The sequence below is a fragment of the Lepidochelys kempii genome, chromosome 2, assembly GCF_965140285.1.
Source record: "Lepidochelys kempii isolate rLepKem1 chromosome 2, rLepKem1.hap1, whole genome shotgun sequence".
In the NCBI taxonomy this organism is placed as follows: domain Eukaryota; kingdom Metazoa; phylum Chordata; order Testudines; family Cheloniidae; genus Lepidochelys; species Lepidochelys kempii.
In genome coordinates this window covers 23163576-23180433 of record NC_136381.1, presented here as the reverse complement: position 1 = coordinate 23180433, position 16858 = coordinate 23163576, and positions in this window count along the sequence as shown.

Genomic DNA, 16858 nt, shown 5'->3' with positions numbered 1-16858 from the left:
TTGAAAATGTGGAACTCAATGTTTGATGAAACACAGTGCCCTGTTGTCTGTAGCCCTGTTCTAGCCCCTTTTTTAAATGTAATCTTTTATCAAAGTCACATATGGTTTCCATAAATTCACATGTGGCTGCAGTTATACCAGGAAACTGATTCACAAGTACTTCAGAGGCTCCCCTATCTTTCAGGCCCACCTAAAGCTTCTTTCCATCATTTTTTTAGTAAGTGTACGGGGGGAAATAATCAGTTTCGTTTGCTTACCACATAACCTCCATGATCTGAATCATAAGTACGACATTGTTCAAAGGAACAGCTGGTACCTAGTCCAGAAGTGCAAGCGTCCCCTCCGAACAAAAAACTCTGTTCAATGTGTTAGTCATCAAGTCCCCCAGGTACTGATTCAAGGCTACAGTTCTGCCTAGCCCTGCCCCGGCTAAAAAGATTAGCTGAAAGGTTTTCGGAAGGGAACGATTCCACGCACAAGCAAACATACAAATGTTTCTTTCTTGTCTTCTAATCTTCATGGTTATTGTATTTTTTTAATCGCACATGGGCCAATTGCACTTTAACAGAAACAATGAAGCTTTAAGAACCATTTTCTGCAGCAGTGGATTTACAAAGCCAGCTTTTGACCTCGGGAGCCTGAACTACATCAACAGCAGTAAGGGCATCTTTACTGGAAATACTGTTGAATACAACTGACTTTTTCAACCAGGAAGGACATATTTTGTGATGGGCTCTATTTAAAAGATATTCTGGCACAGCAGGAATTGAACTCCAACTATACCAGACTTTCAAAGCAAACTAAATATGAGTTAACTTATTTCCGTGCTTCTAATTGTATTGCCCTTCCAACCCAACCCAACGGAACCGCTCTGAAGAACTCCTTAACCGACTTTGGGAATGTGCTTATTCAGTGCTTTTAAAGTGACCTCATGCTAGTGACTTTATTGTATATTTTGAATCTGCATCAAGGTGTTCTAGGATGTTACATTGACAATGAGTGTTCATCATATGTTTTACCCTCAATCACTTCTATTGCTTTAATCTGTAGCAGGACCAAGCTCAGAGTGGGATATAGAGAAATTTCCCAAGACCCCACCAAGCAGGGTAGTTTAAGCACAGATCCCTTTAATCTGTGGACCTGAGTTATGGCAGGTGAGTTCAGGGGCCAAAATATCTTAGTCCCCTCCACCCACGTGAGAGATTAAACCACTGGAGAAGAGTCAAGCTAGGAAATGGGGATTCAGGTGCTAGTGAGAGCTGGCTTTGGCTGCCCTCTATTGCCTCTTATTTGAATTCAGCAGGCTACTATGAAGCATAAGGCCATGTTTTGAGACACCCTGTGAAGCATAGTGCAGCAGCGTGCCAAATTCAAGCACAAGTGGCAGAAAATAGCAGGAGAGCAGTGTGTGTGATAGGCCAAGTACTGAGAGTCACCCAAAGCCTAGGTGGAGATCACAAAGACTAAGCTACTGTTTCAACCTAAAAAGGTGATGATCCTTTCAAAATAAAGTTAAGGAACAACGGTGCAGAAGCTCATACTCCTGCTGTCCTGGTTTGTACCTCCAAGACTGTCAGCCCGTTATCTTTCACTAGCTCTAACTTCATATTTTTAAAAAAAAAAAAAAAAACACTATTATGGTGCATGACTCCATAAGCTTCCTCTCTCAAAGTGTCATTTATTTCAGCTATTCCAGACAGTGGGCTTTCCAGATCAGGCTGAATACAGGAAAACAAACATAACAGCAGTGCTGACTGGAGCTGCCAGGCAGGGGTGGCAGGTTTGTAGAAATTTGGGTGGTGCCCAGAACCCGCCCCCCCAAACTCCACCCCCCTCCTGCCTAAGGCTCTGGGAGGGAGTTTGGGTGAGGGGAGGAGGTCTGGGGTGCAGGCCCTAGGCTGGGGATTAGGGTGCAGGAGGGATGCAGGGTTCAGGCTCTGGGAGGGACTTTGGATGGGGAGGGGTCTGGGGTGCAGGCTCTGGGATGGAGTTTGGGTGCTGGGTGTCGGCTCTGGGAGGGGGTAGGGGTGCAGGCTCTGGGAGGAGGTTTGGGGGCAGGAGGGGGGGTGTGGGAAGGGGGAGGGGTGCAGGCTCTGGGATGGAGTTTGGGGATAGGAGGGGGTGCAGGGGTGAGGGCTGTGGGGCTGAGGATAAGAGTTTTGGGGTGTGGGAGGGGCTCAGGGCTGGGGCAGAGGATTAGGATGCGGGGGGATGAGGGCTCTGGCTGGGGTTGAGGGGTTTGGGGCATTGGAGAGGCTCAGGGCTAGGGTGGAAGGGCAGGGTAAGGGCAGCCTGCCCTGCCATTAGTGAATCGGGGGCACTAGGGCCCTGTAGCAGCAGTTGATGCGGGGAGCCAGCAGAGCAGAGTCAGTGTGAGCTGCAGGCTCCGAGGGCGGGCCGAGGGAGGTGAGCGGAGGCAGCAATTTGGGGCCGGGGGACATTCGGCAGAGGTGCAAGGGACAGCAGGCGGGGCCGGGGGAGAGACCTGGCCCCAAACATTGGTGGAGCCGGGCCTCCGGACCCTGAATATTGCTGGAGCCTGGGCACCACGAGTGTATATAACTCACCGCCCCTGCTGCCAGGGTCCCTTTCTGACCAGGTGTTCTGGTCGAAAACCAGACACTTGGCAACCTTAAATGTCTATATTAATATATGCAAGGCACTCCATTACTACAGTAATGGGGGCCAAAGAATAATACCTACCTCTTATATAAAAAGAAAAGGAGTACTTGTGGCACCTTAGAGACTAACCAATTTATTTGAGCATAAGCTTTCGTGAGCTACAGCTCATCCGATGAAGTGAGCTGTAGCTCACGAAAGCTCATGCTCAAATAAATTGGTTAGTCTCTAAGGTGCCACAAGTACTCCTTTTCTTTTTGCGAATACAGACTAACATGGCTGCTACTCTGATACCTCTTATATAACACTCTTCAACAGTAGATCTCAAAATGCTTCATGGAAGAGGTCAGTATGATACCCATTTTACAGATGGAGAAACTGAGGCAGAGAGGGGTGAAGTGACTTGCCCAAGGTCATAAATAAAATAAATATAAAGCTACTACAGGATAATTTACCTGATAATCTAATATGGAGAGACTAATTATGTACACTATTGTCTCCATTGTTATAGGTGTGTCCTATTCCCCCCTATGCTGAAGACATAAAGATATTTTAAAATACAATAGTTGCACTTCGTATGTTTTACCAGTTTGAAAGTTGTTACTGGTCTGACAGATATTTCCTGTCTATATTATGGGAATCACAGTAGAAACATTTTAAGAACCATCCATATAGATTTATATAAAGTATGAGTGACGAGCTACTCTTTAAATATAATCCGTAAATTTTCTACTACCCAGCTGCTATATAAATGGCTTTGTCTGATTATTTTGTTGAATGTTTTAGTTATACAGGAACTCAAAACATTTGTTTCAGAGCTCTTTTCGGGAGCAGAAGTGCCACAATTGCTCTCTGACGCAGTAGTACAGTCCATTGTTATGTCTAGCCTCTGTTTTCTCCTTGTTCAAGTAATGTCACACATGGTACAAATAACATTATGGTTTCTATGTAATTGTATTTATTACCTGAAATGCAATGATCAAGTTATTGTTTTAAAAGACTATATAAATCAGTTATTCTCAAAGGATGAGAAATTCGGTCTAAAAACAGACCTGAAATTTAAAACACAAATTTGAAAATTGATTCACAAATCTTGTGCCCTCAGACACAGCATCTGAAACTAAATTTAGTTTTCTTGTATTTTAAAAGGAGACAGAAAATCTTGTTCCATTTTACAGCCAATACACCATGCTATGCAATAAGTGTTCACAGAAATGCAATTTGGGCCAAATTCTGCTTATTAGCTACTCCACGTAAATCCAGACTATCTCCATTAACCAAAGATTCCAAGAGAAACAGTAGAATTTCAATGGAGTTACTTTGGATTTAAACTAGAATAACTACAGAATTTGGTCTGGTGAATACGGCTCTCCTAGAAATCTCCAGAGCAAATTCAGGAGGGGTGAATGTTATGTTTTAAGAGTAGGTTGGTCAAAAATGGTATAAATGGTACAGTGGTCCCTTGGACCAATTTGGCATTCAGTGGGTGTGCAAAAAGGAGCATAACGTGCATGCTGAAGGAGCCTGTAGAAGCAACTAACAGGAGGGAGTAAGAAAAAGCAAGCCATTTGTTTGCTCGGATGAGATTCTGCTCTCAGATACATAGACGTAAATCTGGAGTAACTATTGACTTCATTGCAAACACTAGGTCTGATCCTCCTCTCACACTATTGCAATTCAGCAATCCTGTTGAAGTTATTAGCGTTACATGAAGGGGAAAGTAGCATAGGTTAGATCAGAGTCAGCCCCACTTTAAGTGTATTTTTAATGTCCGTGTAATTGAAACAATCAATGACTAGGACTTTTTTGCAGTGTCTCAGCTGTGGGAGGACTACTTGTTCTCTACCGGGGCGGGGGGGGGGGACACTTTCTTAATTTTAAGTGCAGTGCTTCCGAAATGGGTGAAGAACTTAAGAATGTGAGCATCTCTCCTTGTAAATGGAGATCAGAAGGAGAGGGAATTGTGCAAAAGTTGTGTGGTCCAACCAGTAATTTATTTGTAAAGGAGAAAGCCAAGGAAATTCTCCCCCTTCTCTTTTTCTTCTACATAGTCTGTTCTCTGGCTTTAAACATGGAATAATGTCGCAAGCAGGGAATATAACATCCCTCTTTTCTATATGTTTCTCTGGTTTGCATTACCATGTGATAAATGTATTACATGTTATTTGCATCCATCCACAGTTCTGAGATCTTTGAATGTTTTTCTCTCCTCTTAAAAATTTCACAGATTAAATTACTGGATCCCACTAGATTCATGATGGCACCCTGGGGAAAAAAATCATGCAACAGTGCTGCATCTGACACTGAATGTTTATGTGTTCTAACCACACATGCTATGTTTCTGCAAAACAGAGTTTCTTGAAAAGCACCAGTGTGGAGGAAATGGACCAGTTAACTGAAAGGACCTGTACTGTTCTCAGAGTCAGCATGTCAGTCAGTGCTCTGGTTGAGTGATTTTAATGTACACTCAATGATTTGGTGACCCTCATATTCAGCAGGAATTCCTTCTGAAGTCCAAGAAGGTAAACGATCAGAATCCAGAATGAAACCTAAGAATTGTATGCTTTACTTGTGCCCAGGATCAATACTGAGTTCAAAGTCAACCAGTGAAAAAAAAGGTACAACACTCAGATCAGGATGTATTTCAATGTTAACTCTATATTGCACAAAAAAAATCAATAACTATATTCTCAAAATTCAGCAAACATTTAGGAGCAGCATCAATTAATCATCTACAAACACGACTAAGAACCTGATCCAAAGCCTATTTAAGTCAATGGAAAGATTCAATAGGCTTTAGATCAGGCCTTAATTTGAAAAGCATTATGTCTATCCTCTACTCAGCGCATTATATTCCTATAGAAGGATTTCTTTATCCTTTTTACTGGTTACCTAAAGCTTTCCTACCCTGCAATATGTCTGCCTGCATCTCCATACAAAGAATCACCTGAGTCAGTTCAGGAAAGATGCTAATTATATAATTATTGCCGGTCAATAAATCAGAGAAACCTCAGGATCATGCTGATCTTCCAAATCCCCATGAGGTCTGAGAAACTAGTTGTATAATACCATGTACGGCGTTGTTACAAAGGAGGTAGCTAGCAGTTAGTAGTAGGTGTAATTGTAGTTGTAGTAGTTGGCAGTGATGAGCTGCCAACAACTGAAGAAGCGGTTCCTTCAGTGGCTCCAAGTCTTCGGTGCCGCCGAAGACCCGGAGCACCGCCGGGTGAGTAAAAATTAAAAAGGGATTCTCAGGAGAGCCTCCCCAGCCAAGAGCTCAGGCAGGCCAGACAGGACAGTCCCACAGGCCGGATGTGGCCTGCGGACCGGAGTTTGCCCACCCCTTTAACAACCGGTTCTAAACCGGCTTCAAAATTTAACAACTGGTTCACACAATTACAAAGATACACTCAGGAGAGGAAAATTTCACTACACCTTTCTTACCTATTTTCCCCTTTGGTACCCATGCAGTTAACAAGTTCCCTGTTGAATACTAGCTCATAACAGTATTGATTAATTATAATATTTAGAGAAACAACCATTTCTAATTCTTCCATAAAAGGCAGGGTTTACTCTTTCTACAATTCTTGTTGCAGCAGAATCTGATGGAAAGGCTACATCATAGGTATTTTGTCTGCTCCATTTAGCATTCATTTTCTTTTTATAATCTGGCCTATTTATTTTATAGACTTGTTAATATTAATATATATATATATATATATATTTATTAAGCAAACACTAGAGACAGACCAGAGCCATGGAAGTGGTAATCCAGGTTTGAGTCCAGATTTCAAACCCCTTGCAAAGTTTGGGGGGTGTTTGGTTTCAGGTCCCCGGTTTGGTCCCACATTTTCTGCAAACCGTAACCTAAACAATATGTAAAACCTAGTCCCAAGCAACGGAATCCCAGACACAAACTATTGTTAATGTAACCGCAGAGTTCATGCAGCACCACGTATGAGGTTTCTCATGGGTAAGAGAGACTGTGTGGGTATAAGGGATACCATTCTTCTGGGGGTCAGAGGCCTGCAGCTGGCTGGCTAACTAGCCCTGCTCACTGCTGGATAAAAGAGCTGGAACTTAATTAGCTGGTCCTTATAAAGAGGGCTGTAGGAAATGAAATGGGGAGACTGCAACACCCTTCAGAGAGCTGAGGGGGGCCTAGGTGTTGTGCTTCCCATAAATTGCTGTTGGCACTACTGCAGAGAGGAATTGCTCCAGAAATCAAAGGGATAGAAGGGAGACTGTGGAGTCCTTTACTACTGAGGCTGTGAGGTAAGAGACAGGAAATTTTGGGTTGCTGAAATTACTGGTGAGAAGGACAGACTTGAGTAAGGGACAACTTGGCCTGCACAAACTTTTGAGAGAAGGGTCTGTGAGGTTTTGTTTTTGTTAAGAAGGCTTACAATAAAAACAGCCAGCCCTGCTGGCAACTGCTTCCCTGGATTCTGTGAGAGGGCTCAGACAGAATTACCCCAGGGAGTGAGCTGGCTCAGCAACAGCAAAACCTGGTTTGGTAGCATGAGGGTGCTTTTTCCCCAAATGCCTACCCTTCCCCAAGCACTAATAAGGATAAGATGTGGAGCTGTACAAAACTTGGTAGGTGGGTGCTGGGCTAAGAACGGCCATACTGGGTCAGACCAAAGGTCCATCTAGCCCAGTCTCCTGTCTACCAACAGTGGCCAATGCCAGGTGCCCCAGAGGGAATGAACAAAATAGGTAATCACCAAGTGATCCATCCCCTGATGCCCATTCCTAGCTTCTGGCAAACAGAGGATAGGGATGCCATTGATGGACCTATCCTCCATGAACTTATCTAGTTCTTTTTTAAACCCTGTTATAGACTTGGCCTTCACAACATCCTCTGGCAAGAAGTTCCACAGATTGACTGTGTGTGTGGAAAAAAATACTTCCTTTTGTTTGTTTTAAACCTATTATTAATTTCATTTGGTGACCCATAGCTCTTGAGTTATGAGAAGGAGTAAATACTTCATTTACTTTCTCCATACCAGTCATGATTTTATAGACCTCTATCATATCTCCCCACCCCCGCCATTAGTCATCTATTTTCCAAGCTGAAAAGTCCCAGTCTTATTAATCTCTCCTTATATGGAAGCCGTTCCATAGGCATAATCATTTTTGTTGCCCTTTTCTGAAACTTTTCCGATTCCAATATCTCTGGGCTCTCTGGCAGTGCTGGTTGAGACTGGATGAGGGCTGTCTAGTGGCATCAGGGTGGAAGTAATGGAAGGTAGCTTGGTGGAGGAGTCTGGGGCCAGTATTGAGTCCCTGTTGCTCTCTATACTTGCTGCTGGTGTCCACATCTTCTCCCAGGTGCTCCTTCTTCATTCTGATTCAGCAGGGGGAGCAGAGAGGCTGCTTGCAGAACTTCATGCTTTTCAAAGAGCAGCTGCTATGGGCCATTTTTGTGGCCCAAATAAATGAGACCAGTGCTACAAGACAGCATTTCAGGGCTGCCGGATGCATGAGCCTGATGCAAGGTGGGTGATGTCTGGCCTCAAGTAACAGTTGGGGTAACAAATTACAATATTCTAAAATGCCTATGTGATCCCCTCAGCAAGATGTATCCTCCGAGGGAGGTAACTGTGTGGTGGGGAAAAGATCCCAATACAGAACTGGGAAGCATAGCTGCTATTCCTCTCTGTATGGCCCCACTACAGTTTTCTCTGCACATTTGCTCCCTTCTATGCTGCACAGCAGGGGTCACATATGGCCTACAGAAGAATAAATACAGCCGTAGGATCTCCTCGGCAGCTTCTGCATCAAGAGCAATGCTGGCATCTGAGTCAGGGACTCTAAGTAAGTATTTCGAAGAACTTAGATTTGCAGCCTCATAAATTGCACAAAATACCTCCTGGGCATTGGAAGAAGCATGGGGAAACTGAATAAAATGGAAACAGCTGAAGTGGGGGAAGAGGGATAAGTGTCTAGGAAGTTCCAGCTGTGATGATTTATTCTCTTTTCTCTAGAAAGGACAACACTTCGACGAACAGAGTGAACAAAGAACAAGCACAAATCTATAGAAGCACATAAAGTTTGGGGTGTTCCAGAGGAATCTGAACCTGGTGATTTGGTGGCTTATTTCCTGAGTGGTTTGCTGACTCTATGGGAATTTTATTGATGACTGATGTTTATCCTCAGATAACATTAGCATTCTTGGCCTGGGACTCAAATCAAAATTATGTAAAATAAGTGATCCATGTGTCTATTTCTCTGCTATCTCTGACTACATACAGCAATTCTACCCTTTTCCAGTAGCATACTTCTAGGAAATAATTCCTTAAGTCCGTTCAAGATGCAGCTATATCATCTCCCTTGATCATTGTTCTGGCCATCTCATCCCTCTCTGGGAGTTCTTCCACTGGCTTCTCCTCATAATGGCTGGGCAAGGGGTGAGCTGTGGTCACTGCTGGTAACTGGTGAAGAACTGTGCACACCCTGTTAGATGTTGTCCTGTATCCCCTACCCCAGCCTGCTTGTTGCTGAACCACCTTTGTCTTCAGTCCCTGCCCCCAATGAGCTTAGTCTATCATTTATTCTATTTGTACAGTATAATGGGGCCCAATTTGACTAAGACTGTTAGGCACTACTGCAGTATAAATATCTAATAATAAATACTTTGCATTTACATAGGGTTAAAAATGGGGAAGTCCCCAGCACGTTTAATAGGAATCATGTAACCCACCGGAGAAATGCAGCTACTGCCTCAGTAGAACAACAACACTATGCAACAGCTGAGGACAAGTGAAAAATCCTTTAAACTACAATCTCAATGGGAATTTAGATACACCTAGTATTTTTGGCAAATGTTTGTAGCCACATTAAGCTCTTATTTTTGAAAATAATAATTTTGCCAAAATGAGGTGCCCAAATCCATATTTAGGCACAAATTTTTTAAATAGAGCTAATTCTCAAATGTGACTAGCACCCAAGTGCTCCCATGTTACTGGGAGCTGTTGGGGGCTAAGCATGTTTGAAAAATCATGCCAATTTTATTTAGGTTCTTAAAATGAGGTGTTTAAATCCTTATTTAAGTTCCTATTTTTTAAAAACTGAGACCTTGGTCAATTCCCAGTCCTGAACACACTTATGCATAACTTTACACATGTAAGTCGCCTCCCTAAATTCAATGGGCCTACTCACCAAAGCAAAATTAAGCATATATGTAACTGGTTGCTGGATCAGCGCCTAATTTCTCATCTCTTGCAAAAAGTGTCATGAAATCTTTAATGCTGAAAAGTGATTAAGACCACAGTTCTCCATTGCCTCTAAAGGATGACACCCTTGCATCACCACATGCTCCTTACCACCACACTGGGGTTTTAGTAGCAACCTGTATGGAATTCGGAGGGAGAAGCACAGGCTGCTGGAGGGAACAGTTTGGCAAGACACCAGGAAGCCAGTCTGTGGACGCATGGCTGGAATGCTAGCTACAGTTGCAGCACTTCTATAAATAGTTCTCTTAACAAAGAGCCAGTTTAATTTTAGACACATAGAATCCTCTCATGCTCTTAACCAGCACCCAGTATGTGAAACAGTTCCTATCCAGTAAGGACCTAGCAGAGTAGGGATTGTTCTTTGTGCTGCTGTACAGTAAAAGCTTACCCTGTAAATAAGATTTACGGAAGCTTAGAAAGTTCGTTAACAACTACAAAAGTAGAAGGATAGGGATCCCCTACTGGTAAACAAGCCCTGTCTCACCTCCACAGTATATTTAAAAGAATTACAAGAGTAATTTGTTTTTTAGTATCACTGAATCCTGTGGATTATATTTAATATTTCTGGCAAGCTACTCCACTGTGATCAAACAGTCCAAAACAAGAACAGATGCTATCAAACTTATCGGTATCTAGGATCTTGAATATCTTCAACTGTGCATGCAAAAGGAAGACCTGTGTATTTTCTTAGGATATTTTATTTTTTTAATAAAAGGGAAATAGGAAAAAATGCAAAGAAGATTTTATAATTAAAATAGGGGACTGAGCAGTTGACCAGATTAGATGGAAGGTTTTGAATTTTCACCTTTGTTACCGGGTCATCTTTACCCAGGACTGGAAGTAACCAAGTGTTAATGCCATCCAAGGAGTGTTCTGTATGCTTTATGTAATAAGCTGGTGCCCTCGTATCTGTTTCTACTGGACACCTTTCAGCAGTCTGAAGCCATAGACTATGACAAGGTGACCTTTCAAATCATTTAACCTCTCTCTCTCTGCCTCAATTCCCCATCTATAAAATAGGGATAATACTGGCATACTTCACAGGGATGATTTGAGGATACATTCATTATTGCTTTTGAAGTGCTCAGATACTACTGTGCTGATGTCATATGGGTAAATAGATAGCTAATCTATGTGCATGCAGCATGGGAAATGGAACGCATGTTCTTCTCCACGAAACTACTAACCTCTACTATGTCACATCAAGAAGAATCTCCATTGATTATCATTAGTATTAGGATTTATACAGTCTTCCCTTAGCAGGCCAGCCCAGGGCTTAGAGTAATAAGTAGTGGGGGTGTAAGGAAGTGCAGCTCCACCGCCTCTGCTAAAAGTAGAAGGTAGCCATGCACCCTCAGAACCTTTCCTCCTTTGCTGGTGAGATGAGACCTGACTCTACTGCAACCACTGGGCCACAAGGGAGTACTACCACTGGAACTGTGTGAAACATTCCCAACAAGATTGACTAAGGTTCTCCAAGTTGTGAAAGGTCAGATCTTTGCACCAAGTCATGCACAGACTCCAACTAGATTCCGTAAATAGCAAGTGAGGAGGAAATGACTCGGCGGCATAATTCCCCCCACTTGCTAAAGCAAAACTGCGAATATGGACTTTGTGCATAGCCAAAAATAAATAAATTGCTTTAAGCCATATAGATTCACAGAACAGAACAGCACATGCTGCAAAGGGATGCTTGTATTGGAGCGCCAGTCCTACCCCAAATGAGCAGACCTCTGTGCCTGCATCTGCTCAGCATTGGCTCAGCGGGTGCAGGAGTGCTCCTGGAGCTCATTGCAGGATCAAGGCTTTGAGTAATCTGGTTCACAGTTAAGCAAATTAATCCAATGACAAAGTACAGTGTGCCCTCTTTATAATTCCACTGGCAAAAGCCAAAACATTATAAAGAAGGCTTAATTCTAATGATGATATTCACTGTGGCCCAGAACAAAGGAATAATAGGTTTATATCAGAGAGCATTTAGACAGTTTGATCTCTCTCTTGCTTAAAAAGACAGAAGCATATTAGGGGCAATGCTGTGCAGTTTTTCCCCACATCTATTAAAATTTTTTCTCAGCAGCTACAAGGAGGAAGCCTTTTCTATTTAGCACAGATTAGAGACTCTCTCTCATGTTTCCTGAATCATAGAGTCTCTTGGTGCCAAAGCCAAGTCAAATGATGAGAAATGCAGGAGAGGAGTCAGTAGGTAAAAAGCTAAGTTGTCTAATTCTCTGTGAATATCTTTTAAAGAAAAATCAAATCACTTGATTTTTATTGAAATACTTCCCCCTCCTGATAGATTATTAAACTGCTGAGGAGTAAAGTTAAAACAGACTGACTTCTACGGCACAATGTGATAACAAAATTAGAAAGCTGAGAAAATCCTAAAACTTATTTTGCTTGGCTTAAATCCTCACATTTGTAGTAATTGTGAGCAATGTATGAGTATGCTTCCTATTTAAAAAATTATTTGCTAAGTATGAGTCATTCAAGACAGAGGAACAGACAATTCAATGTTTTATCAATTTACTCCGAACATTATTCAATTTCTTTGTTCAATCTAAAGTCAAATTACAGTTTAGCTTAATAGACACAGCAACCTGAATTCAAATTTAGCCTCTGACCTTGAACCAGTCTCCAATAAATTATGTATTTCCCATGCTGTAAAACCTCACTCTATATCACAAGACCAAACACAAATGGAGCGATGGGTTTAAGCTGCAAAAATTCAAATTCAGATCTGGAGCTAAATTTTGAACAGAGGTGTTTAGATCTGGCATTTTGGTTCTGCCCATTATAAAGACGGAATCTTTTGGGAAAACAGAAATCCAGATCTGAATTTTAAACACCATTAGAATTCCGGAGCGTTGGAACGTTCGTTGTTGGCTCAAGCCTGTTTCCCGGTATAATGAAAATATTTAAAATATAGTTCATGGCCAAAAAAATAACTTCATACAAACTGAGGGAGAACATTCAAAAATAACATACTCTGCTGCAATTTTTGAATGGCTTAATTTAAAAACGAAAAAACAAAAAAGCTGTTCAGGCTATCTACAGTTTGACTGCTTTTGGAGCTGTTAAATAATGGTAATTTGCATTTTTTATGACAACTTGAATATGTTGGGTTTTTTCATATTCATTTTCTACCCGTTTTCTCTGGTCCCCTTACACCAATCAATTACAGTGACTGCAAGAACTCATTAGCAAACATTTCATTCCCTGCCATTGGATCAGACCTTCTTCTAGGCGCAAAAAAAAAAAAAATCACATAAGAGATGGGGAACTCAGTTCTGTTGAGAAGTGTTCGCCAAGTCATTTCTGCAAATACTCTGAGTCGCTCATCTGATAACATATCACTGCAAGAACTGGACATGTGAAAGTCAAGCTCTTAGTTTTGATTGGACATATAGGTCACATGGTATTTGCTTCTGTTCCCAGACTGGATAAGAACTCTTAAGGTATGTCTGCACTTAAAACACTAAAGCAGCACAGCTGCAGCTCCACCCTTTGCAGTGTAGACACTCACTACACCGGCAGGAAGGGTTCTCCCATTGCTGTAGTTAATCATAATCATAGAATATCAGGGTTGGAAGGGACCCCAGAAGGTCATCTAGTCCAACCCCCTGCTCGAAGCAGGACCAATTCCCAGTTAAATCATCCCAGCCAGGGCTTTGTCAAGCCTGACCTTAACAACCTCTAATGAAGGAGATTCTACCACGTTCCTGAGAGACGATAGCTAGGTCAACGGAAGAATACTTCCATCAACCTAATGCTGTCTACACCGGGGCTTGGGTTGGTATCGGTATGTCTCTCCGGGGGGTGGATTTTTTACACCCCTGAGCAACATAGCAATCCCAATGTAAGTTTTCAGGGTAGACCAGCCCTTAGAATCAAATTTGCAGTGCAAAGTAGGAATTTTTAAAATTAGCATTTAGAAATTTGAAACTTACTTTCTACAAATATTTGTGGAAAGCATTTGATCAAGCCCAGATTAACTAATATGTATTTGTGTATTTGTATGGGGCCCCCAACCACCTGGCCCATTTTTTAATCACCCAACTGCTTTTTTCCCCCCCCCATGCTTCTGGTTGCAGTGTGCTTGGGGCAGGAGGTCCCTTGTAATTTACGAGTTATTTGTGAGTTATAAGTGGGGATAAAATGCCATCACATTACATACAGCAATTGTTGCTGTGCACACACGTGGAGGCACCAGCAGTTCCTTCCACTCCGGCATACAAGTAATGGGGCTGCTGAAAGTGCTACCAGCACGGCACTCAGGTCCCGCTTCACAAGCTGGGCCCTCAACATACCAACATGGTTTCTCCTGCTCCCCTCAGTGCCAGGAAGCAGGACGGACCTGATTCTCACCAGCAGAACAGGGTAAGGAGTGAGGACCAGAGTGTGGAAGGCAGGGGCACCTGGGAGTTTGGGAGAGGACAGTAGGGGGCTCCCTGGACTGAGGCTCCTGGAAGGGGTTGAGTAATGGTGCTTATGTGCTGTGGGGGGGGTCAGGCTGATGGGGAGGTGCCTCAGAGAGGAAAAGGATGGTCAGGCTGGTGGTGGGGGGGCACCTAGGAGGAGAAGAGGAGGGGCATGCTGGTGAGAGTTGGGTCACGGGTAGGTTTTCTGACTCTCAGATGTGGCAATCCTATTTGGGCCCCAGTCGGTTTGGCCCAGGCACACACCCCCACCCCAGGTCATGACTCATGATAGAAAGTGGACATGCCAAACTTCAATGAGTGTCATTGCAACCTGGTGCCTGGAGTTGCAGCACTGTTCAGGTTTCGTGCCCTAGACAGATGCACAGGGAGGTTTGGCCCCTGGGCTACCAGGCCTCTTCTCAGCGCCCTCCCAGATGGCCATAGTGATCAGAGCCATGAAAAAGTGGGGCGGGTGGGGGGGGGTGTGGTTTCTCAGAAGGGTCAGGTTCCCCAGGTCCCTTTCCAGGGCTCAGCTCTTCTTTGGCTCATTCTGCTTCCTTGCTGGCACTGATGTCATGAGCCACCAGAGCCATGGTGTCCTCTTGGGGGTCCGGGTAGTTGGATATCATGGCACCCAACTCCACTGTTTTAGGAGGAAAAGCACCAGCTTTCTTGCTCACTCAACTACTGAAGCCCAATCCCACAATCAGTGTCTGAGTCAGTCCCTTATTTGTACTGATTCAGATCAAATTTGTGTCCAGACCCAGGTAGGACTCAGTCCCCCTTTTCCTGCCTGTTTTTCAAAAGGCAGCAAAATGTCAGGAGGCTCAAATATTCAATGCGCTAATGTCCTTGCTCTTTTCTGATTTGTATGGTGTCCAGCAAATTCCACTTTCACCAGGAACCCTTTCCCTTATAACTGGGGAGCCAGCTCGGCATGGTCAAGTTCATTTCTAAGTCACAGTTCATAAATACACACAAGTGATTAGCCTACGTAACAGATGTTTCCCACAGCAAAAGAGGAGAGAGAGATGGTATTCAGCTTTAAAAAAATCCAGTTGCCCTGTATATTTAAATATTTTAGATTAATATATTTCTTAGATTTTGTCTTCTCCAATCTAATAATTAATGGAGATGTTCTCATATTCACAGATGGTTTATCACACGCTCTGTGTAGTTTAAAGGAAGGTGTATGGGGGTTGGGGCACTTTCCATGCACGGGGCCCCAAATTTCTGAGCTTGACCCTGCAAGATGCTGATATGACTCAAGTTAAAAGAGTGAGTCTTTGTCTCCATCTACTGGCTTTTCCCCACTACTGTTTCCAGCTAACAGATGGATGCCTTTACCTCAAGCAGCAGAGGTTCGTACATGCTTTTAGCACTGAAGGTCCCAGGTTCTCATTTCACTGACAGCTCAGGCAGGGCCTGTTACACATCAGGCTTCAGCACCTTGCTGGATCAAGCCCTCAATGCATTATGTCAGCAAACATTCCTGTTTGTAGACTCAGTCACTAGCTAGTGATGGAAAGTGAACCTGAGATGGGTGTGAACAGAGCCAAAGGGCATGTGTTTAAAAATGTGAATAGGTGTGTGGAAAAGCTTTTACAGCATTCCTGCAGCTCTGATTAGCAAAGATTCATTGTGCTTTTATACAGCCAGTCATCCACAGCAAGACCTGACCTGGGAGAGGCAAAGGAACCTTTCTGTTATGGGGAAGCCTCCCACACTGGGGGGGGAGATGAGGAGGGGTATTGGAAGAGAACACATGCTGAAGACAGTAGGTTTGAGGAAGGAAGGAATGGGGTTTGGTGAAGGGCAGAGTCAGTAGAATGAGAGTCTAAGGTAGCACGAGGCAAAAAAAAAAAAAAGATCAGTAAAGGCCAGAAAGAGTCCAGAGCTGCAGCTGGGGAATGAATAGGACAGATGTGAAGTAATTTAGGCTCTGACATTGGAGGATATTGCACAGGCTAAAAAATTGCCTCCCTCACTGTTGCTATGTTGTTCTAACTGGGGCCTCAGGCAAAATGAGGCTTTTAAGCTTGCCTGCCAGGGCTCTGGTAGTGGAGGCCATACTGGAGGTCAGTGGGGAGGTTGCAGGATGAGGGGGGCACTGCCATGTTTTTAGCCCTAGTACTCCTGAGCAAATTCCCCATGATCTGAGTAAATATAGTTTGCTAGATGGTAAGTCGGGTAGCCGGGGGGACAGTATGTCACCCTTTTGCTTGGTGGAGTCAGCAGTGACAAGGGGCAGGTTCAATAGCTAGGAGTTCCTCTTAACAATATAACATAGAACTGGCTCAAGTCCCCACACAGTAACCTGGGAAAATGACACACCCCAACTGGGTGCCTGTAAGAGGCAATACTTCCCCACTTACAAGCAGAGTCTGAGTATGAAAAAAGAAGACTTCATTTTTTAAAGGGGGGGGGGAAAAGAATCCTGCATTAATTTGGGGAAATTCCACAAGCATGATTTGCAAGCATACGGCCAAGAGTAAAACACCCGCCCCAGAGTACGTTGGGCAGTGAAAGTCCAACAAACAAATGTTCCTTTAATTTGCCACTCCCTTCTCCCTCCACTGCACC